The sequence below is a fragment of the Zophobas morio genome, unplaced genomic scaffold (genome assembly GCF_036711695.1).
Source record: "Zophobas morio isolate AGI-343-1 ecotype UQ-CSIRO unplaced genomic scaffold, CSIRO_AGI_Zmor_V1 ptg000031l, whole genome shotgun sequence".
NCBI lineage: Eukaryota > Metazoa > Arthropoda > Insecta > Coleoptera > Tenebrionidae > Zophobas > Zophobas morio.
In genome coordinates this window covers 829,163-849,094 of record NW_026972136.1, presented here as the reverse complement: position 1 = coordinate 849,094, position 19,932 = coordinate 829,163, and the positions used below count along the sequence as shown (strand labels likewise).

General features: G+C 36.5%; 1 protein-coding gene across 8 annotated transcripts in view; it reads right to left on the bottom strand.

Moving 5' to 3' along the window:
- The window catches only part of LOC135139543 (disco-interacting protein 2), a 309,775-nt gene extending 300,362 nt beyond the window's left edge, over positions 1-9,413 (bottom strand). For 5 of the 8 annotated variants that reach the window (XM_064069816.1, XM_064069817.1, XM_064069819.1 and 2 more), the window contains exon 1: positions 9,180-9,413. The gene's annotated coding sequence lies outside the window, so the exon portion shown is untranslated. The remainder of the gene's footprint in view (positions 1-9,179) is intronic. The other 3 variants (XM_064069821.1, XM_064069822.1, XM_064069823.1) reach the window with 2 other exon arrangements.
- Between the last annotated feature and the right edge of the window lie 10,519 nt (positions 9,414-19,932).

The window sequence follows — 19,932 nt, the reverse complement described above, 5'->3', positions numbered from 1 at the left end:
CAAGTAGTGATCTACACGATATTCGTTAACACGCATAAATTTAACAATCGGTTCAGTAGTTTTTGAGATTATCTCACTAATAAAAATAGACACAGACGACAGGCAGGCGGAAACGGAAGACCTACTTTTTCATTGTCTAGGGTTCATATTAGCAGTTGCAATAATCGTTTCAATATGATATTCTAACAAGGTTTAAACCCACTATTTTTTACTCGAATTTAGCAGCTGCCTTAAATGGAAGGTCGACTGCATTATTGCATAATTTTTTCAATGCAAATCCTGACTAAAATGCAACACAACTAATACAACAAAGAGGATTAACTACATGAAATTTTGCTAATTTATGCTGAATTCGGAATTTATTGATCCGCAGGAATGTTATTTGTTAACGGGATACAACGTTGCAACAAAACTGCACTGCACACAGATCATCTATTTCTATTTGAACCGATTTATGTAAATACACCAGTGCAACTTTAACCCGATTTTCATACAGAGAAATATTTCTCTATTTATCCGCGCCGTACAACTGAAATAAAAATCGTGCGACATTGTAACGACATTGTGTAAAACAGAGCCAAGTTTTATGTTTTAGTTGTAAAATATAAACAGCGAACAGATTGCAGGAATGTTAAAAGAGAAAATAGCCCCTTTCGGGCATGAAAAATATTACTTGTTACGTTACTGCTACATGTATGGAAAATATAATCGCAAAGTCACACACTTTGTAGAAAAATTGTGCTTTCTGGGTGAAACAAGTTTCCAGTCGATCGAAAGCAATCTTAAATAAATATTTTCACGAAACTTCACCTTTGGTCAATCGTGTTGCATGTGACAGTCGCATTTCCACGCACTGAAAAACACCAGAAACCTTTCCTTGTTTCGCACTTTTAAAAGTATTATACGAGTTTAATAAACAATCCATAACCGGGGTCGTAAAGCCGCTTTATCGCGCATCGATACATTCACAACTAATCAAAATTTGGCTGTTCAAACACCCGAAGCACCTTTCCGCGCCATAAAAAGCGCAACTTCCCTAAACACATTTTCTAATGAGCCATAAAACCGCCTCGCAACTGTTGCGAAAGAAAAACCTCCAACTCCAACAAGTAGCTATCTGATTACCACATTTCCGATCTTGACGTCCATAAACTTGATTTGAAATTAATAACAATGCTCCGGGCACAAAAAATCTGAACGCTCGTTATACACGTTATTTTCTGATCAGATCACCGATCCGATAACGCTTCGACACCTTTCCGAGAGTACACAAGTGTGAAATCTACCTACATCGCGCAGACAAAACCGGAAACGAACTACAGTTTTGATTATGCGTATGTGTACCGGAACGGTAAAAAATCCGGGCCGTTAAAGCACGAGTTACGCTTAATTTTAATATGGCTCGGCGCGCTTTGCGTTTTTCTTCGGAAGAAAAGCGTTTTCCGGAAAAAATTAGCGGTTGTGTGGCATATTTTCAATGGTTGATTGTGTACTCATCTTCACACTTTCACAATAATCGGCATTGTTTTCGCGGTAATGTTGCTTTCGTAGCGTCCATTAACAACATTCTCTACATCGCCTTATTAAGAATAAAGTTATGTAACTCGCGTAATGTGCATTTGGTGTAATTCTAGTAAACAGAGTGGCTATGTATAGGGTAGGATTTAAATTAAGACGGCTTTATAGCGGCATTATTCAAATTAAGGCAGCAAAATACCAATTTTAAACGACATGAAACTTAATCCCGAAAACATTAAAAATCCAATTAACTAAATTTTATATCATGAACCTTCCACGGTCCGCTTTAGTCCTCGCCCCATTCCGAAAAGACAAATCTCGATTTTAATTGGAGAGAAACTCGCAGGACATTACAATACACAATACTTTAATTTTATTTTATTTTAAAGGCCACGTAAAATTACAATTGTTTATCGATTAAACACCCACCGACTCGTGATGCAACAATAAATTTCCACGTTCCTTCGCCTTAAACGTCACCCTCGTAGAAAGTCCACATACACGTCGTTCCATTATTATTTATAATGACTGTCAAAACGGCGATTTCCGTACCGACACTCCTATCAGGTGGAACGATGACGAATTAGCGAACCTGACGAAAATACACGCGTCCAGATTAAATCGGAGGGCATCTTCCGAGCGAAAACATTTGTTAGAACGATGGCTCCAATTTTTCGCTTTTCCCAAATGAACAAAACAACTTCTGCCACTCAAGTTCCTGAATATGATCAAACCGGTGGAAACGCGCTCCTGTAACTGACGCTTTTTTCGGGACTGTTGTAAATTAACGAAATTTTATCTTGCAGAAACTGACATGCCAGATGCCGGTTGTGATTGTTGGTACACGACGTGGTCCCTGGCGATTTCGGCGGTGGGTAGCGACCGCTAATTAAACAACGGAACATGAAATATGGAATCACACGAGCTGGAAAGTCGCGGTTTGGGAATCACGAGTAAAAGTGCTTTATGTCCAGTAGTAAAAGTTATGTGTAAGTTGAATGTTTTATGCGGCGTGCTTTTGAAGAATAAAGAAGTTGACGTGCTATAAACATCGGAAAATACGTTAATCATTCAGGTCGAGTTTCATTTTAATAGAGCTATAAATCAATTTAATTCATGTGTATTAAGCAGTCAACAATTTTTATTATAATTAGCTGCTGCCATATAAAGAAAAACCTGATACATTTATTATACATATTTTTTGTCAACTATTAAAATTGTGAAAGTAAAAATTCCACAATTCATACGAAAGAGTACATTTATACTGAAATAAAACTCAAAGCGGATTCATAAACCACCAGTAGGAGTATATTATTTTATAAAATTAACACAACGTTGAATCTAAAAACTTGGAGCGGATGTCAAATAAATCTTACACATTTAACAAAAGTACGATATTTGGCCCGGAAAACAAGAAATGCTGGAACTGTCACAACACTTGTGACCTGACATAAAATATGGCGGATATTAAAAACTTCAACGGTGTAAGTTCTAAAATCAAACCGAGCGTGACTTCCGCGAACTTTAAGCTCAAGAATCTAAAATGTTATCTCATTATTTTCTTTCGTTGTTAGCCTATCATTAGCACTCATTTATATGCAAAATAAAGTAAATAAATAAACAACTTTACGTTATTTATTATTTTAGAAGTATTTTCCTGATTCTAGTTAGCATCTTCACGTAATAATCGTTAAAAAGAATTCTAAATAATTTACGTATTTTCGCTGTTTTGCTTATCTGGTTGGTGTGTTGAATTAGTACCACTTTGTTAAAAATAGCCACTGTAACCATAAAATAACTGAATTGAATTTAGCCTGACCGACTTTGATACCGACGCATTATTCTAAGAAACCATTGATTCAGAATTTATCCTAAATTGTAAATATATGATTTCTGGTTGTTTGATAGGTATTGGTCACATGCGCGCAGCGGTCGGTGTAACTGTGTGGTGTAATTCTCAAAAAGGTCATAGGAGACTTGCGAGAAAATAGGAGATTATATGTAAGGGTTTTTACAGTCCTTTTACTCTCCCACATTGTAGTTCTATCATTTTCTTAGTAATTTAGTTAGTAAAAAGCGTTTCGGATTAATATGTAAAAAGATAAAAATAATTTCCTCTGTTTTATTTTTAACAAGGTTTTACTATTGGTAGAAAATTAAAGAACAATGAAAAAACTTTCAGCCCTATAGACATATCTAGTGATTTATAAATAAATACGTATGCAATTGTGTCTTTAAAGTGTTAATTATTTGTCCTAATACTTATTTATTTTTAAATGACTACACCCACGTAGTACCATTAGAACAGATAATAACGGTTGATGCTATTAATCCTTAAAATTTATGGAGATTTTTCTGACCCCAGCGCGCAATTGACCCTTCCTTTTCAGGTCCTGTGGGATTAGAACCACCTGTACATTTTTTTTTACTGGAGTCCAAGGTTATTTACATCCCCTGAACTACATTCCAACAAATTCAGCTTCTTCGAAAAATTTGACAATTAAAATAACCCCTATGGTTTAAAGTAGAAATATGTATACATAGATAAACCACTCACAATGGAAAGAAAAAAATCGATTTATCGAAGATCGAACTCCCAAACCCTTTGAGCCATGTTACGTATGGTAAAGATCAGCTACAATAATAAGAAAATCAAGGCAAATACATAAACCACAAGTACAGGAGCATGATATTTTATAAAATTTATACAGCACGTACTAGCGAATCGTTGATGAAGATGGTCAGACAAATTTTTGGCCGTCAAGAGAAAGTGGAAGAACCCATTTGTCAGTTATTAGATAGAACTTCCCTCGCCCCTGAAGTACAATTAAATAAATCCAGTTTTCGTATAAAACATTAGTATGTGATTGTGATTTTTTGCCAAAACCTGGATGGCTAGGGTAAAAACTCAAGGCGGATTCATAAACTACAATTACAGGATTAGAGTATTTTATAAAATTTAAACATCATTTATTTATGAGAAAATCTGACGATGTCATCAAATTGTTAGTGAGAATCATAAGACAAATTTTGGTTAGATCTGCACGTAGTCCCAATACACAAGTCGGATAATAAAAAATTCACAAAAAAATTTCGTACTGTACCAAGATTGTAGGTGAACAGCGTAAATTCCGAAACAATAGTAGCATTCTTGTTAAGATCCAATTTAACCAAGCCCGGAAAAGATACGAAAAAAATTCGTACTGTCAGAACTCTCAACTTTGATCCTAGTATAGTTTTGGAAATTTCATTCTACCCCATAAAATTTTATTGGCAATAACGAGACGGAGAGTAGTACAATAGCAAGAGATATTTACAACTTAAAGTTGTCGCGTGCCGGTAATCCCCAGAAGTCAGAAAGCAGAATAATCCAGCTCCGGACAGAGACCACCGTTATTTTGTGAGTACAACTACCTGCTAAATGTTCTCCGACAAACTCAGGTGAACTGGTGCAAGCCATAAATATTTCTTACCATTGTAAAATTTTATAGGGTAGAATGAAATTTCCAAAACTATATAAAGCTTTTACTTTTTCACACTCTATATTCTATTAGATTCCACTCCCACTTGACAAAAGAAAGTTATTAGCCCCGCCCACCCACCCCGCCTTCATTTCAGTGATTAATTTTATCTGGTCCGAGTGAAATGAATGATCTTATGCGAACAGAAATAAAATTAGTCGTTAGAATGAGAAGAGCACGGATGGGCGGGGTTAGTACTTGCTGAGATAAGACTGATTTTGGCACATGACATACCTTCTAAAAAAACAGAGGGCGGGTGGGCGGGGCTAGTGCTCGCTAAGATAAGACTGATTTCGGCAAATGACATATCCTCTAAAAAAATAGTGGGCGGGCCTGATACTTGCTGAGATAAGACTGATTTTGGCAAAAGACAAACCTTCCAAGAAAATAGAGGGTGGGTGGGCGGGGCTAGTACTTGCTCAGATAAGACTGACTTTGGCAAATGACACACCCTCTAAGAAAATAGAGTGCGGAAGGGTGGTTTTAGTATTGGCCGTCTCGTTATTGTTAATAAAATTGTATAGGGTAGAATGAAATTTCCAAAACTATACCCTTAACGACAGAGGTATTGCCTGAAATTTTTCAATTTGTTGATTTTTATTTTTCGATTTTTTTTTATTTTTATTTTGCAGTTTTTCGAAATTCAGTTTCTCGATTTATAATTTTTCCCTATTTTTAATTATTCCATTTCCAATTTTTCTATTTTTCAACTTTTCGAGCTTTCAAGTTTTGAATTTATAAATTTTTCTATTGTTTTTCTCAATTTTTCAATTTTTAGATTTTTCAATTTCTTGACTTTTAGATTTATCAATTTCTCGATTTTTAATTTTTCAATTTTTCGAATTTTATAAACTCTTCGGTTTGTTCGATGTTTCGATTATTCCATTTAATGTCGGTCAGAACTCTCAACTTTGATCCTAGTATAGTTTTGGAAATTTCATTCTACCCTATAAAATTTTATTGGCAATAAGGAGACGGAGAGTAGTACAATAGCAAGAGATATTTACAACTTAAAGTTGTCGCGTGCCGGTAATCCCCAGAAGTTAGAAAGCAGAATAATCCAGCTCCGGACAGAGACCACCGTTATTTTGTGAGTACAACTACCTGCTAAATGTTCTCCGACAAACTCAGGTGAACTGGTGCAAGCCATAAATATTTCTTACCATTGTAAAATTTTATAGGGTAGAATGAAATTTCCAAAACTATATAAAGCTTTTACTTTTTCACACTCTATATTCTATTAGATTCCACTCCCACTCGACAAAAGAAACTAATTAGCCCCGCCCACCCACCCCGCCTTCATTTCAGTGATTAATTTGATCTGGTCCGAATGATATGAATGATCTTATAGCGAACAGAAATAAAATTAGTCGTTAGAATGAGAAATGCGCGGGTGGGCGGGGTTAGTATTTGCTGAGATAAGACTGATTTCGACAAATGACGTCCTTCTAAGAAAACAGAGGGGGGGTGGGCGGGTCTAGTACTCGCTAAGATAAGACTGATTTCGGCAAATGGCATATCCTCTAGGAAAAATAGAGGGTGGGTGGGCGGGGCTAGTACTTGCTTAGATAAGACTGATTTTGGCATATGATACACCCTCTAAGAAAATTGAGTATGGGTGGGTTTACTACTGGCCGTCTCGTTATTGTCAATAAAATTGTATAAGGTAGAATGAAATTTCCAAAACTATACCCTTAACGACAGAGTTATTGCCTGAAAATTTTCAATTTGTTGATTTTAATTTTTCGATTTCTCGCTTTTAAATTGTTCGATTTTTCCGTTATTTCATTTTTTGATTTTTATTTTGCAGTTTTTCGAAATTCAGTTTCTCGATTTATAATTTTTCCATTTTCAATTTTTCTAATTTTCAATTTCTCGAGCTTTCAAGTTTTGAATTTATAAATGTTTCTATTGTTCTTCTCAATTTTTCAATTTTTAGATTTTTCAATTTATCTATTTTTAATTTTTCAATTTTTCGAATTTTATAAACGCTTCGGTTTGACCAATTTTTCGATTATTCCATTTTCGAGCTTTATTTTGTAGTTATTCGAATACCAATTTTCCGAGTTTTTAATGTAGAAAATTTTTGAGCTTTTCAATTTTTATTTTCGATTTTTCAATTGCTCGTTTTTTAATTTTTGGATATTTTCGAATTATCAAGTACCTACATTTTTCGTTTTTTTAATAACATTGGTCCCCACAAGACCGAAAACCCAAAATATTTGGCGACGCGTTTCGCCAACCAAGTTGGCATTATCTATAGTTGAGCTTTGTATACATAATGCCAACGTGGTTGGCGAAACGCGTCTGCAAACATCTTGTGCTTTCAGTGTCGTGGGGATGGGAATAAACGTTATATTATTATAGTTTCCCCAGTTCTAATTCGATTTTATGATGTGTAAAAGTCAACTTCTTTTACAATAGATTAGTACTGTCGGTGATGGGTCAATCATAATACATAAAGCGGTACTATCATAAAAACAAATTTTTTAATTTTTATTACATCCGACACAGACAACAGACAAAACAGAAACGGGAGACCTATTATTTCACAATATAGAAAATCTACAAGAAAACATGGCAATGGCAAATACACATATTTATTTATTCACCTTTTACAAAATATCTAGAAAAAAAATAAGAATTGATATTGTTTTGATTTCCGTAAATAAAGAAAAAAATCTGATAATCAGTTCAGCAATTAAAAGTTTAAAAACGAAAGAAAAAAATCGATCCCAGACAAATCCAATTTGATTATTTTTCAAAGCTGCCACGACTCCAAAATAACACACTATTAACACAAACCGAGAATTTGCTGCCACAACAATAGCTTAATTTTGTTTTTCGATAAAATTGACGTACTCCGACTCCGAAAAAAATTAATTTGCGGTTTCGCCAACAAAACACACATGAAAAAATTGGAATTTTTAACACGCGGTCTCAAAGTTTCCGCATGAATCACACCACACGAACTCAAACCTGAAAATAATTTCATACGTGCATACACGCATTACACAACCTGAAACAAGCGTTTCAGTTATTCAGAAACATCCGAAAACCAGGCAAGTCGGGTTAATGAATCGTATTAACCTTGCAGGACACCGATTACATTTTGACAAACCAAAGTACACACAAGACAATTTTAACACCTCTTCGGCTGTTAATCAAGCGAATCTAAAATAGAGAAGCAATGTCTTATTCTGATTCACAACCACGCATGACTTGTTTGCAAATGTAGAATTAATTCTTCGCTGCATACACCTATAAATAGCTGCTCTCTCGAAATTATGGATATACGTAAACAGAACGAGAATTCACCTTCGGATGGTCGAAACCGCTGGACAACTTTTTATCGCCGATGAAACAATAGTTCGTCGTCCGCGAGAACTAGGTGTGTCGTAGATGGTTCCAAAAACGACGACCAAAAAGGTTCAAGGGTAGAGTGAACCGATATTTAGATGAATTCGTAAGAAATAAATTAGAAAGAAATATGGGACGTCGATTTTAACCGTTATTTAAGCAGCCAATGGTTACCCTCAAGACACAACACCGAGCAATCTCACCATTCCAATTAAAGCGAACCCCAACGATCAATCAGAATTTTTCCGAAGTGACTCTACCCGTGTCACACATCTGTTATTATTATTTATTACTTGCACGCACACTATGTTAATTTCTTTTTTGTCGATAATGATTAACTCGTGATTAACCTTCCGGTGCTCGATTACCAACTACAACGAATAATAGCACAGTACCCTTGAAATCGTACCAAAACAATTTCCACTTTTTTCCCGGAGCCATAATCCGAAACTAATTGCATAATACGGCAACCGCCAACTCAAAAAGAACATTACTCGACATGCTTCCAAAAAATAACACGCACTTGATCCGAAATGTAAATAAACACAACTCCAATTAACAAACCGGTGTGACACGACTGGTACAGATCCGAGATCCAAGGCAATCCTAGCACGTATGCCTCGAATTACTCATTAAATCCGGAAGACAATTGACTTTTACAAACGAAATTGACAAACAAATTGTCATTATATAATAGTCCGTTTGTCAAAGTACCACCGTCAGCCCGCAGGATTACCCCGGCGATCCACTCGGAGACACGACCCAGCGACTGCCAATTACCATAATCCGAGCCTCACATCACCACCACAAAAACACTGGCACTCGGTCAATCACACCGGCGGACTCCAGGACACGAACTTCACCGGAGGACGATCTGCACTATCATCACCAACCGCACACGCCAAAATCCAGCGTGGAAATTGTGTGAGTTATGCACAGCACAGGCCGAACGAACGCACGGAACCACTCTTCGATGTCGATGCAAGAACGCGCGACCGGACGACTGGTCGTACCGTGCTGTTGCGGAGGACCGACCGGTAACTTTGGCGGGGCACAGGAGACCCAGGGGGGCAAAAGAGAGAGTGATCTCGCCGGTTTCTCAACGGACCGTCGTGGATGCGGCTGCGACCACCAAGGTCCTGACGATCCAGGTAAAGAGAGGCGACAAGGAAGCGGTGGTACCGAAGGGGCTTGCACATCTGGCGAAAGGGTGCGGGATTTACGGGCCCCAAGGGCGCGTGGTTGGCAGCTGTAGTGCGACGTGGTTTGCGTGAAAATCAACGGCGACCTAAATGATAGGTGAGCGGAAGTACCGCACGTAAAAAAGTGATAAGGGGTACTTTGTGGTTGCGCCATTATCGTCTTTCTTTAAAAATAATAATAATAACTAGAAAATTCTGACTAAAACTGGCGAAGACATTCAATCCGAACAAGTCAATTAACAGTTATCCTAACACACTAGACCTATAGAATTGATATACCGCAATCAAGAAATCTTGAAATGTTCTTTGTGCTTTGCTCCTTTTTTGTCTTGTTGTTGCCATTAGTATCATCTAATACATCCGAATATATCGAAAATTGAATTCGGCGAAACTGTCGTCACATTTCCACAAAACTACTAAACAATGAGCCATTCGACGGAGATCCGGAAACAGCACAGGAAATGATCGACGACGTGACCAAGGAAATCGACAATAAAAATATACATAAAATCCGCGAAACAGACGCGGAACGTACGAGGACTGTAAAGGAAAAAGGAAAAACTGGTGTCTGAATTAAAAAGTATTATACCAGGAGTAACGGACGCTGCAGTAAACGTGACGGATGTATAGTATAGCCCTAGGGGCAAAAGGGAGCATTATGACACCCAGTGGAATGTATACGACAGCAACACGAGCGACACATTTTCTGGCCGTTTTCTGTGCCACTACAAACACGAAAATAAATTTTTGGAAGGTCGACCACATTTTGGATCGTTTTGTATGTGGTTTCTGCCCACTCGAAACTGTTCAGATCAGAATTTGACTTTGAAATAGCTTAATTTATTCTGTTCATTTCGTGCATAATTACAATAATATATAATTCACAATAAAGACTAACGAGTAAAAAAAAATAAAAATAAAAAAAAATCTAGAATTACGGAAACGGTGACAATAATAATAGGGAAGTGCTTGGCAAAATTTTGACATGACATAATCAATTTTCTGGTGAGGATTATTTTTAAAATAGATCAAAAATGTCACAACAATTAGTCCTACAATTTCGGGGATCATCGATGTAATAACATCATCACCTGGCTAACTTAACATTCGATAAGTAAAATTTTAACGAAAGGACATCATAAAAAGAAGTTGAAACAAAAAAGTACACTAAATATAACAACAAATATTATTGAAACAATTGATAACTTTCTAGAGAATTTATAAAATTTTAATTTTGCGAAGAAAAGAGAGGGTGGGTGGGCGGGGCTAGTAGCTGCCTAGATAAGACCGATTTTGGCAAATCACATACCTTGTAAGAAAAGAGAGGGTGGGTGGGCGGGGCTAGTACCTGCTAAGATAAGATTGATTTTGGCAAATGAGACTATTTCTCTAATAAAAATCGACACATACAGACGACAGACATACGGAAACGCGAGATCTATTTTTTCATACTCTACAGGTCATGAAACGTCGTGAAAACATGACAGTATCCAAAACAAGTGCGATTTTTGATAAGCGGTGATTTACCTAGTGGTCGTAGAAAAAGTGCTAAAAAGAAATTTTCTGCAAAAAAAAAGAAGCGATATTATAATAATTAGCTTTATTATTTGCTTTATCTTTCAAAACAAAATTTAAGCTAGGAAAAAAATTGAGGAGTACAATATAGAAGCACAAAAAACAAAATATGGCAACCAAATGTAAAAAAAAAAGATTCTCAAGACTGTTTTAAAAATTTAAAAACCAAGTGGAAACAAACAGTTCGATGGAAAGAATTAAATTAATTAGATTCTTTTGTCGAGTTGGAGTGAAAACTGATCTAGAATTGGAGGATATATCATGTACCAATATCAGTCTTATCTTAGCGAGTACCAGCCCCGCCCACCCACCCTCTATTTTCTTAGAAGGTATGTCATTTGCCAAAATCAGTCTTATCTGAACAAATACTTGCCCCGCCCACCCGCCCTCTATTTTCTTAGAAAGTATGTCATTTGCCAAAATCAGCCTTATCGTAGAAAGTACTAACCCCGCCCACCCACCCGTGCTCTTCTCATTCTAGTGAGTAAATTTATTTCTGTTCAGTATAAGATCATTCATTTCATTCGGAGCAGATAAAGTTATTCACTGAAATAGACAGGGTGGGTTGGCGGGGCTAATTATATTCCTCTGTCGAGTGGGAGTGGAAACTGATAGAATCTAGAATGTGAACAAAGTAAAAACTTTATACCATTCGATTCCTTGGAGTTTACTAGTCAAGAAAAATGAGAAACTCTCGTCTTTTGTAAAAAAATCTTAGCCAGTACTAAACCCGGCCCCCGCCCGCTCTCAATTTTCTTAGAGGGTGTGTCATTTGCCAAAAGTTCGATGGAAAGAATTAAATTAATTAGATTCTTTTGTCGAGTTGGAGTGAAAACTGATCTAGAATTGGAGGATATATCATGTACCAATATCAGTCTTATCTTAGCGAGTACCAGAGATTCTTTCATCTTTTTAGAAAAACATTTTAGCCAGTACTAACCCCACCCACCCGTCCACTATTTTCTTAGAGGGTGTTATATTTTCCAAAATCAGTGTTGTCTGAGCAAGTACTAGCCCCGCCCACCCGCCCTCTATTTTCTTAGAAGGTATGTCATTTGCCAAAATCAGCCTTATCGTAGCAAGTAGTAAACCCGCCCACCCACCCTTGCTCTTCTCATTCTAATGACTAATTTCATTTCTGTTCAGTATAGATCATTAATTTCATTCGGAGCAGATAGTTATTCACTGAAATAGAGACAGGGTGGGTGGGCGGGGCTAATTATATTCTTCTGTCGAGTGGGAGTGGAAACTGATAGAATCTAGAATGTGAACAAAGTAAAAACTTTATACCATTCGATTGCTTGGAGTTTACTGGTCAAGGAAAATGAGATTCTTTCGTCTTTTATAAAAAAATCTTAGGCAGTACTGAAACCCGGCCGCCCGCCCGCCCTCAATTTTCTTAGAGGGTGTGTCATTTGCCAAAATCAGTCTTATCTGAACAAGTACTTGCCCCGCCCACCCGCCCTCTGTTTTCTTAGAAGGTATGTCATTTGCCAAAATCAGCCTTATCGTAGCAAGTATTAACCCCGCCCACCCACCCGTGCTCTTCTCATTCTAGTGACTAAATTTATTTTTGTTCAGTATTAGATCATCCATTTCATTCGAACCAGATAGTTATTCACTGAAATAGAGACAGGGTGGGTGGGCGGGGCCAATTGGATTCTTCTCTCGAGTGGGAGTGGAAACTGATAGAATCTAGAATGTGAACAAAGTAAAAACTTTATACCATTCGATTGCTTGGAGTTTATTGGTCAAGGAAAATGAGATTCTTTCGTCTTTTATAAAAAAATCTTAGGCAGTACTGAAACCCCGCCGCCCGCCCGCCCTCAATTTTCTTAGAGGGCGTGTCATTTGCCAAAATCAGTCTTCTCTGAACAAGTACTTGCCCCGCCCACCCGCCCTCTGTTTTCTTGGAAGGTATGTCATTTGCCAAAATCAGCCTTATCGTAGCAGGTACTAACCCCGCCCACCCACCCGTGCTCTTCTCATTCTAGCGACTAATTTCATTTCTGTTCAGTATAGATCAATCATTTCATTCGGAGCAGATAGTTATTCACTGAAATAGAGACAGGGTGGGTGGGCGGGGCTAATTATATTCTTCTGTCGAGTGGGATTGGAAACTGATAGAATCTAGAATGTGAACAAAGTAAAAACTTTATACTAATCGATTGCTAGGAGTTTATTGGTCAAGGAAAATGAGATTCTTTCGTCTTTTATAAAAAAATCTTAGCCAGTAATAAACCCGGTCGCTCGCCCGCCCTCAATTTTCTTAAAGGGTATGTTATTTGCCAAAATCAGTCTTATCTGAACAAGTACTTGCCCCGCCCACCCGCCCTCTGTTTTCTTAGAAGGTATGTCATTTGCCAAAATCAGCCTTATCGTAGCAGGTACTAGCCCCGCCCACCCACCCGTGCTCTTCTCATTCTAGAGACTACTTTTATTTCTGTTCAGTATAAGATCATTGATTTCATTCCGAGCAGATAGTTATTCCCTGAAATAGAGACTGGGTGGGTGGGCGGGGCTAATTATATTCTTCTGTCGAGTGGGAGTCGAACCCGATAGAATCTAGAATGTGAACAAAGTAAAAACTTTATACCATTCGATTGCTAGGAGTTTATTGGTCAAGGAAAATGAGATTCTTTGGTCTTTTTAGAAAAAAATCTTAGCAAGTACCAACCCCGCCCACCCTCCCATTATTTTCCTAGAGGGTGTGTTATTTGCCAAAATCAGTGTTATCTGAGCAAGTACTAGTACCGCCCACCCGCCCTCTATTTTCTTAGAAGGTATGTCATTTGCCAAAATCAGCCTTATTGTAGCAAGTATTAACCCCGCCCACCCACCCGTGCTCTTCTCATTCTAGTGACTAATTTCATTTCTGTTCAGTATAGATCAATCATTTCATTCGGAGCAGATAGTTATTCATTTGAAATAGAGACAGGGTGGGTGGGCGGGGCTAATTATATTCTTCTGTCGAGTGGGAGTGGAAATTGGTAGAATCTAGAATGTGAACAAAGTAAAAACTTTATACTAACCTCGCCCACCCACCCGTGCTCTTCTGATTCTAGTGACTAATTTTATTTCTGTTCAGTTCTGATCATTCATTTCATTCGGACCAGATAAAATTATTCACTGAAATAGAGACAGGGTGGGTGGGCGGGGCTAATTAGGTTCTTCTGTCGAGTGGGAGTGGAAACTAGTAGAATCTGGAGTGTGAAAAAGTAAAAGAGATTCTTTCGCATTAAAAAAAAAATGAAAAAAAAATGAAAAAATTCGCGAGAAAGAAGAACTCATATGATATTGCACTCAGAAATACAGACACAGACAGAATAAAAACGTCACTTAGGAACAATATGAAATACATTTGAAACAAATAACCCATGGGAAAAATGTTTTCTCAATGTCTCAGTACATGCCTAACTTCGACTGTTTTTGTTTATATTTGGAAAAAATTCTACTATTAGCACGTTCGGCTACTAAGCACTTGCGTTAAAAGAGAATGAAATTTGATCGATTTTGTCATCTCGAAATGGAGGAAAGGACTGATTTAATTAATTAAGCTACAAGGGAGCAAAATGGACCGAATATACTTATATTTCATGTAATTACGTGCAATCTACTATGTGAGTGAATTTTTGAGTACAAAAAATTAGAGCAGTAATTAAATAAGTTGAACAGAAAACATTGAAAGTAAACGAAAAAATTCATATCCTGTGACTGAAAATGTGTTACATATAAGGAGGAAGTACATCACAGGATTGCAACAGACGTGGGTGTAAGACAAGACGGATATTTGGTCTGCTACTCTTCAATATGCCAATGGATGAACTAGTGCGCAAAATCAAAAGTGAAACCAATGTTGTGTTCTTGAGAGACACAAACTACAACCACTCGAGGCAAATGAGCTATTATATGTAAATGATCTGATACTCATTAAGTCATTAGTGACAGCAAAAGCGATTCGGAGGCCGAATTGAAAAAGCGGACAGAAATATGAAGCAACGATGACCTGAAAATCAACATCGACAAAAAAACTACAGGTCAAGAAAAATTACATAAACGATGTAGCGTCATGGCCAACTAGAGCATAAATTTTACAAATCACCCGATTTAACTGTCATAAAATTAACATACTGTATGATTTCGATTCCAAAGGGTACCTTGACTACATATTTTTTATTTATTATAAAATAAATCCACCAACCCAGCCTTGTATTCGTGTTGTTCATTCATCTTCTGAACCGCCATCGTGTCTGTCCATGTTGGCCGCGCACCAGGAAAACTCGTTTAATTCTATGAATTTTTTAAGTGGTTTTCACGTTTTTCTTTGCGACATCATAATTTCATCCGGCGAATTTTTATGTCGTCCATAAAGTTGCGAGCCATCCTAACTCATCTAATAATTCCCACCGACGTTGTAATAAAGTTCCTGGCCAGGATGTCAACAAACGAATTAATTTTTTACGTGGAAAATTCACCTTAGCGGCGGCCTCGGGCCCGAGGAAAGTGTACGCAATCGCGTCGATCTGCAGGAATTACAATTCTATTGTAAACATGTTTGAACTGCACGCATATCAAGAAAAACAAAGGTGTACGTAACTGATTAACTCTGCGATGAAGTGGCCTTCACACTGCGAAAACTCCGACAAAGTTTAGTTCGGGAGTGCATTTATTGGAATTGCATCCAGAAGAGATTAGCTCGAGCGGAATGTAAAGAGGACTGATGAATATTCATGGGGCTTTGTACATTTTGTAGCGATAAGATGTTTTCTGTTTTAATAAAATTGGAATTAGCTTGAGGAGCGTGAGTGATTGAGAAGATTATAGGATTTGTAGTGGGCGTTTAATTTGCTTTTGAAACAGGAGGGAAAAACGAAGCGCTGAAAAATTTACCTACGTTTTGGGTGACAGTGACAACACGAAATTCAAAATTCGTGCATCTTTACAACACGTGACGACCCACATCCGCCAAAAGAAGCCAGTAAAAGTAAACTTTTATGGGTGCAATTTTAAGAGGGTGACTGTTTGTTTTCATTGCGCCGCTATTTTGTGCTTCGGAATTTTATTCCGGGAGATCGGATTCGTCCGGACATGCCAATCTACCAAGTTTGTTATAAGGAGGTATATAACTGCCGAAACTTTCATGGGTCGGTTTGTGTTTATTCCCAGAATAATAAACTTGTTTTCGGTTGTTTGGAAAAGCCCGAGTTTAACAAGCCTCCTTAAAAGTCGGCCACCTTGCTCAAGAAAACTGAATAATTTTATCGATGGAATTCCAGATGCTGCGAAGAGGGTGAGGTAATAAAAATGAGGCAGGTAGATCCCGGTTTAAAAGGCTGCGACAACTGGGTTGCATTCTAATTGTTCGTTACTTTTATGGATGCAATAACAAAGGTGCTGGCAGGGGCGTGATGGTTGCCTTTGGAAAGGGGTTATTTCGACGTTTCGGGTTTATGGCAAGCTTAAAGTTATTATCCTGCTGGAATTTTAAGCCCTTTTGAAATTAATCGCTGGATATAAAAAGAAATTGTTGTAATGGCGAGACCGTTGTATGAATAATGTTGTAAATATGTATATGTTAGTCGACAATATAGTGCGCAGCTGCACCGTTTCGTAATATGCATAATAATCGAACTAATTCTTATCTCTTACTTAACTAAGCAGGCGGCATTCAAAGAAACTTACTTTCATACGAAGATCACGGTCGCCATTTTTGTACCTTGTTGGACAACTTCCAGAGTTACCAACTGTGTACAATAGAGTGTATGTTGGGTTTAATTTTCCGCAGAAATCCTCTTAACGTTTTAAAGCTCCGAGCTTTCCAAATCAATTCATTTCCTGGCTCTGGGTATTACAGGAAGTTTTAATAACATGGGTAAACTGTGTGCTCATGGTTAAAAACAACGTAGGTACTTTGGTAATGAGTGGCTATTATATGTCCAATCAGGGCACTCGTTTGTAATGAATGTGTGATTATATTGCTTATATCTCTATTAATGTCTAATTATGACGTACTTTCTTACGTTCGAGTTACGGTTGCCATTTCTCTAACGATATACCTATTAATTATGTTTATGGGACGTTCTCAGAAAACGTGTTCGTTGTGTGGGTAAAATTTGATTAACATGTACGCGTACGTGGCTTCTAATAGGGTCAAACAAACACATTAAAAATGTGTAATTTTTAAGATGGCGTCATCAACTTCCGCGAACGTAAAAACCCTAGGTCTTTTCGGTCAAATAATTGTACATTCGGTTTCTGAAGCGCCTAACGTCCAAGCGACACGTGATCAATGCATTCCATTAATCTTCATTATTCCATGTACAGCTTTCATCCGTGCCAACAAAGAACGACGACAAGTAGCATATGGAATGCCTCAATTAATTAAAAATCCCGAGAAGTTATTCGACGTGGTGTGCACCTATAAATACATTACCCTTGTACGTCCATAATCGGTCAAGGAACCTAAAGCACAAGAGGAAACATCTGCGAGTACAGCCTTCCTTATCGGCATCTACTCACTTCTACCGAGAAAACACATGCAACCACTTCAGACATCTAATACTTTTCTGAATCGCGCCTCGACTCTTATTAATAAAGTAGACATTAATCTGTAGTCACTTAGTGGATAAACACATGTTTATGGTCTTCGACTCGTATCTCAAGAGCTTCTCCTCGCACTTATTTAAATTTGCAGAGATAGAGAACCAATGAACAAATTATCCGAGCCGTATACATCGACCGTGAAATTCTCGACAAACATCCGATGATAATAATAATACTAATAGGGAACAATCTACAAGGTGATTTCGAAATATCTGCAATTAAAAAATGGGGAATAACTCACAATATGATTTATTGCACTGTGTAAAGTTCACGTTCCTAAGTGGTAGCAGGGACCAGAAAAAAATTATTTTAAATTAAATATAAATTGTTATACACGCCACTCGTAGTATTTCTTGATCTACCATAACTACTATTCAATGAAAGGCACAACACAGAATAAAAAGTCGATTACCTTGAAGTATTACCAAAAATCGGTCCTTCTCAGGACTGCCATTTGTTTCTACAACTAATAATCTTTCGCATTGACCTTAAAGGTCGTGGACAGTGCCGTTGAAAGTTAGCACGCCGTTGGGGTGACATTCGAAATGACCAACTTTTAACTTTAAAAACAGGCCAAATGTAAGCCCGCCCACCCGTCCTATTTCAATTGTAATGATTTTTTCTTATTCGCCGAGAACCAAGGGGGCGGAGCTTAACTGCAAAATACTTATTTCTTTACAAGAAACTAAAAACAATTATTGGATTTCTTGAATTTTTGTGATTTTTGGATTGTTCGTATATTACAGATTTTGTGTTCATTACTTTTTTTTCGGATTTATTCAATTTTTCGTTTTCTGGACAATTTGTTTTTTTTTTATTTTTTTGAAAATTTTGGGATATTTTCCATATTTGAATTTTGGAATTACTGGTTTTTTGGGTTTCTTCGATTTTTTAGATTTTTGGATTTTGAATCTTCAATTTTTTGGACATTATCGATTTTTTAGATATTTGCATTTCTTGCGATTTTTTGGACTTTTGGAATTTTGTTGGACTTTCTTTTGGAATTGTTAAGATTTCTTAGTTTTTTTTGGATAATTAAATTTTATTTATTTAGTTTTATTTTTTTTCGGATTTTTGGGGTTCTTGTATTTTCTTTGGATTCTTTAAATTCTTTGATTTTTCAGTTTCTTCGATTTGTTGCATTTCTTCGATTTCTTGTAAAGAATTTAGAAATTTAAAACATCTAAAAAATCCAAGAAAGTCAAGAAAAAAATCCCGAAAGTCCAAAAAAATCAGAAAATTAAAAAAAAAAACAAAAATTATCCAAAATATCAAAAAACTCAATAAATCCAAAAAATCCAAAGAGTCTAAAAAATCCGAAGAACCCAAGCAACCCGAGAAATTCTATAATCCAAAAAATCCAAATAAATCCAAAAACTCCATAAACCCAAAATCCGCCAAAAATCCAAAAACCCAAGAAATGCTAGAAACCCAAGAAATTCAAGAACAAGTTAAATAATTGAAATGATTCAAAAATTCGGTCCAAGAAAGTCAGAAGCCCAAAAACCCAAAAAACAGAAATAAAACAAAAACAAAAAATAAAAATTATCCAAAAAAAGTCGAAAAAAATTGAATTTTGTCATTGTTTTGGATTTTCTGGTTATATTCGATTTCTTGAATTTCTGCAATTATTAGACTTTTGAGTTTCTTGAGTTTCTTGGATTTCTTCGGCTTTTTAGGTTTTTCGGATTTTTTGGATTATCTAGATTTTTTTGATTATATGGATTTTTTGATTATTTGGATTATTTAGATTTTTTAGATTTTGTTTTTTTTATTTTTTGGATTTATTCAAGTTTCTCGATTTTGTTGATGATTTTATTTTTTTTTTCATTTGCTGATTTTTGGAAGTTTGGAATTATTCTATTTTTTGTATTTTTGGGATATTTTCCATATTTGGATTTTTGTTTTCTTTTTTTATTTTTTTGGACATATCGATTTTTTCGATATTTGCCTTTCTTGCATTTTTTGGATTTTGTTAGATTTTTTGAAATGTTTAGATTTCTTGATTTTTTTTTATAATCTCTTCTTGTTTATTTACTTTTGTGATTTTTGGATTTTTTGAATTTTTGGAATTATTGGATTTCTTTAGTTTTTTAAGTTTCTTGGGTTTCTTAGATTTTTCTAGGTTTTCGGATTTCTGGAATCAATGGAGT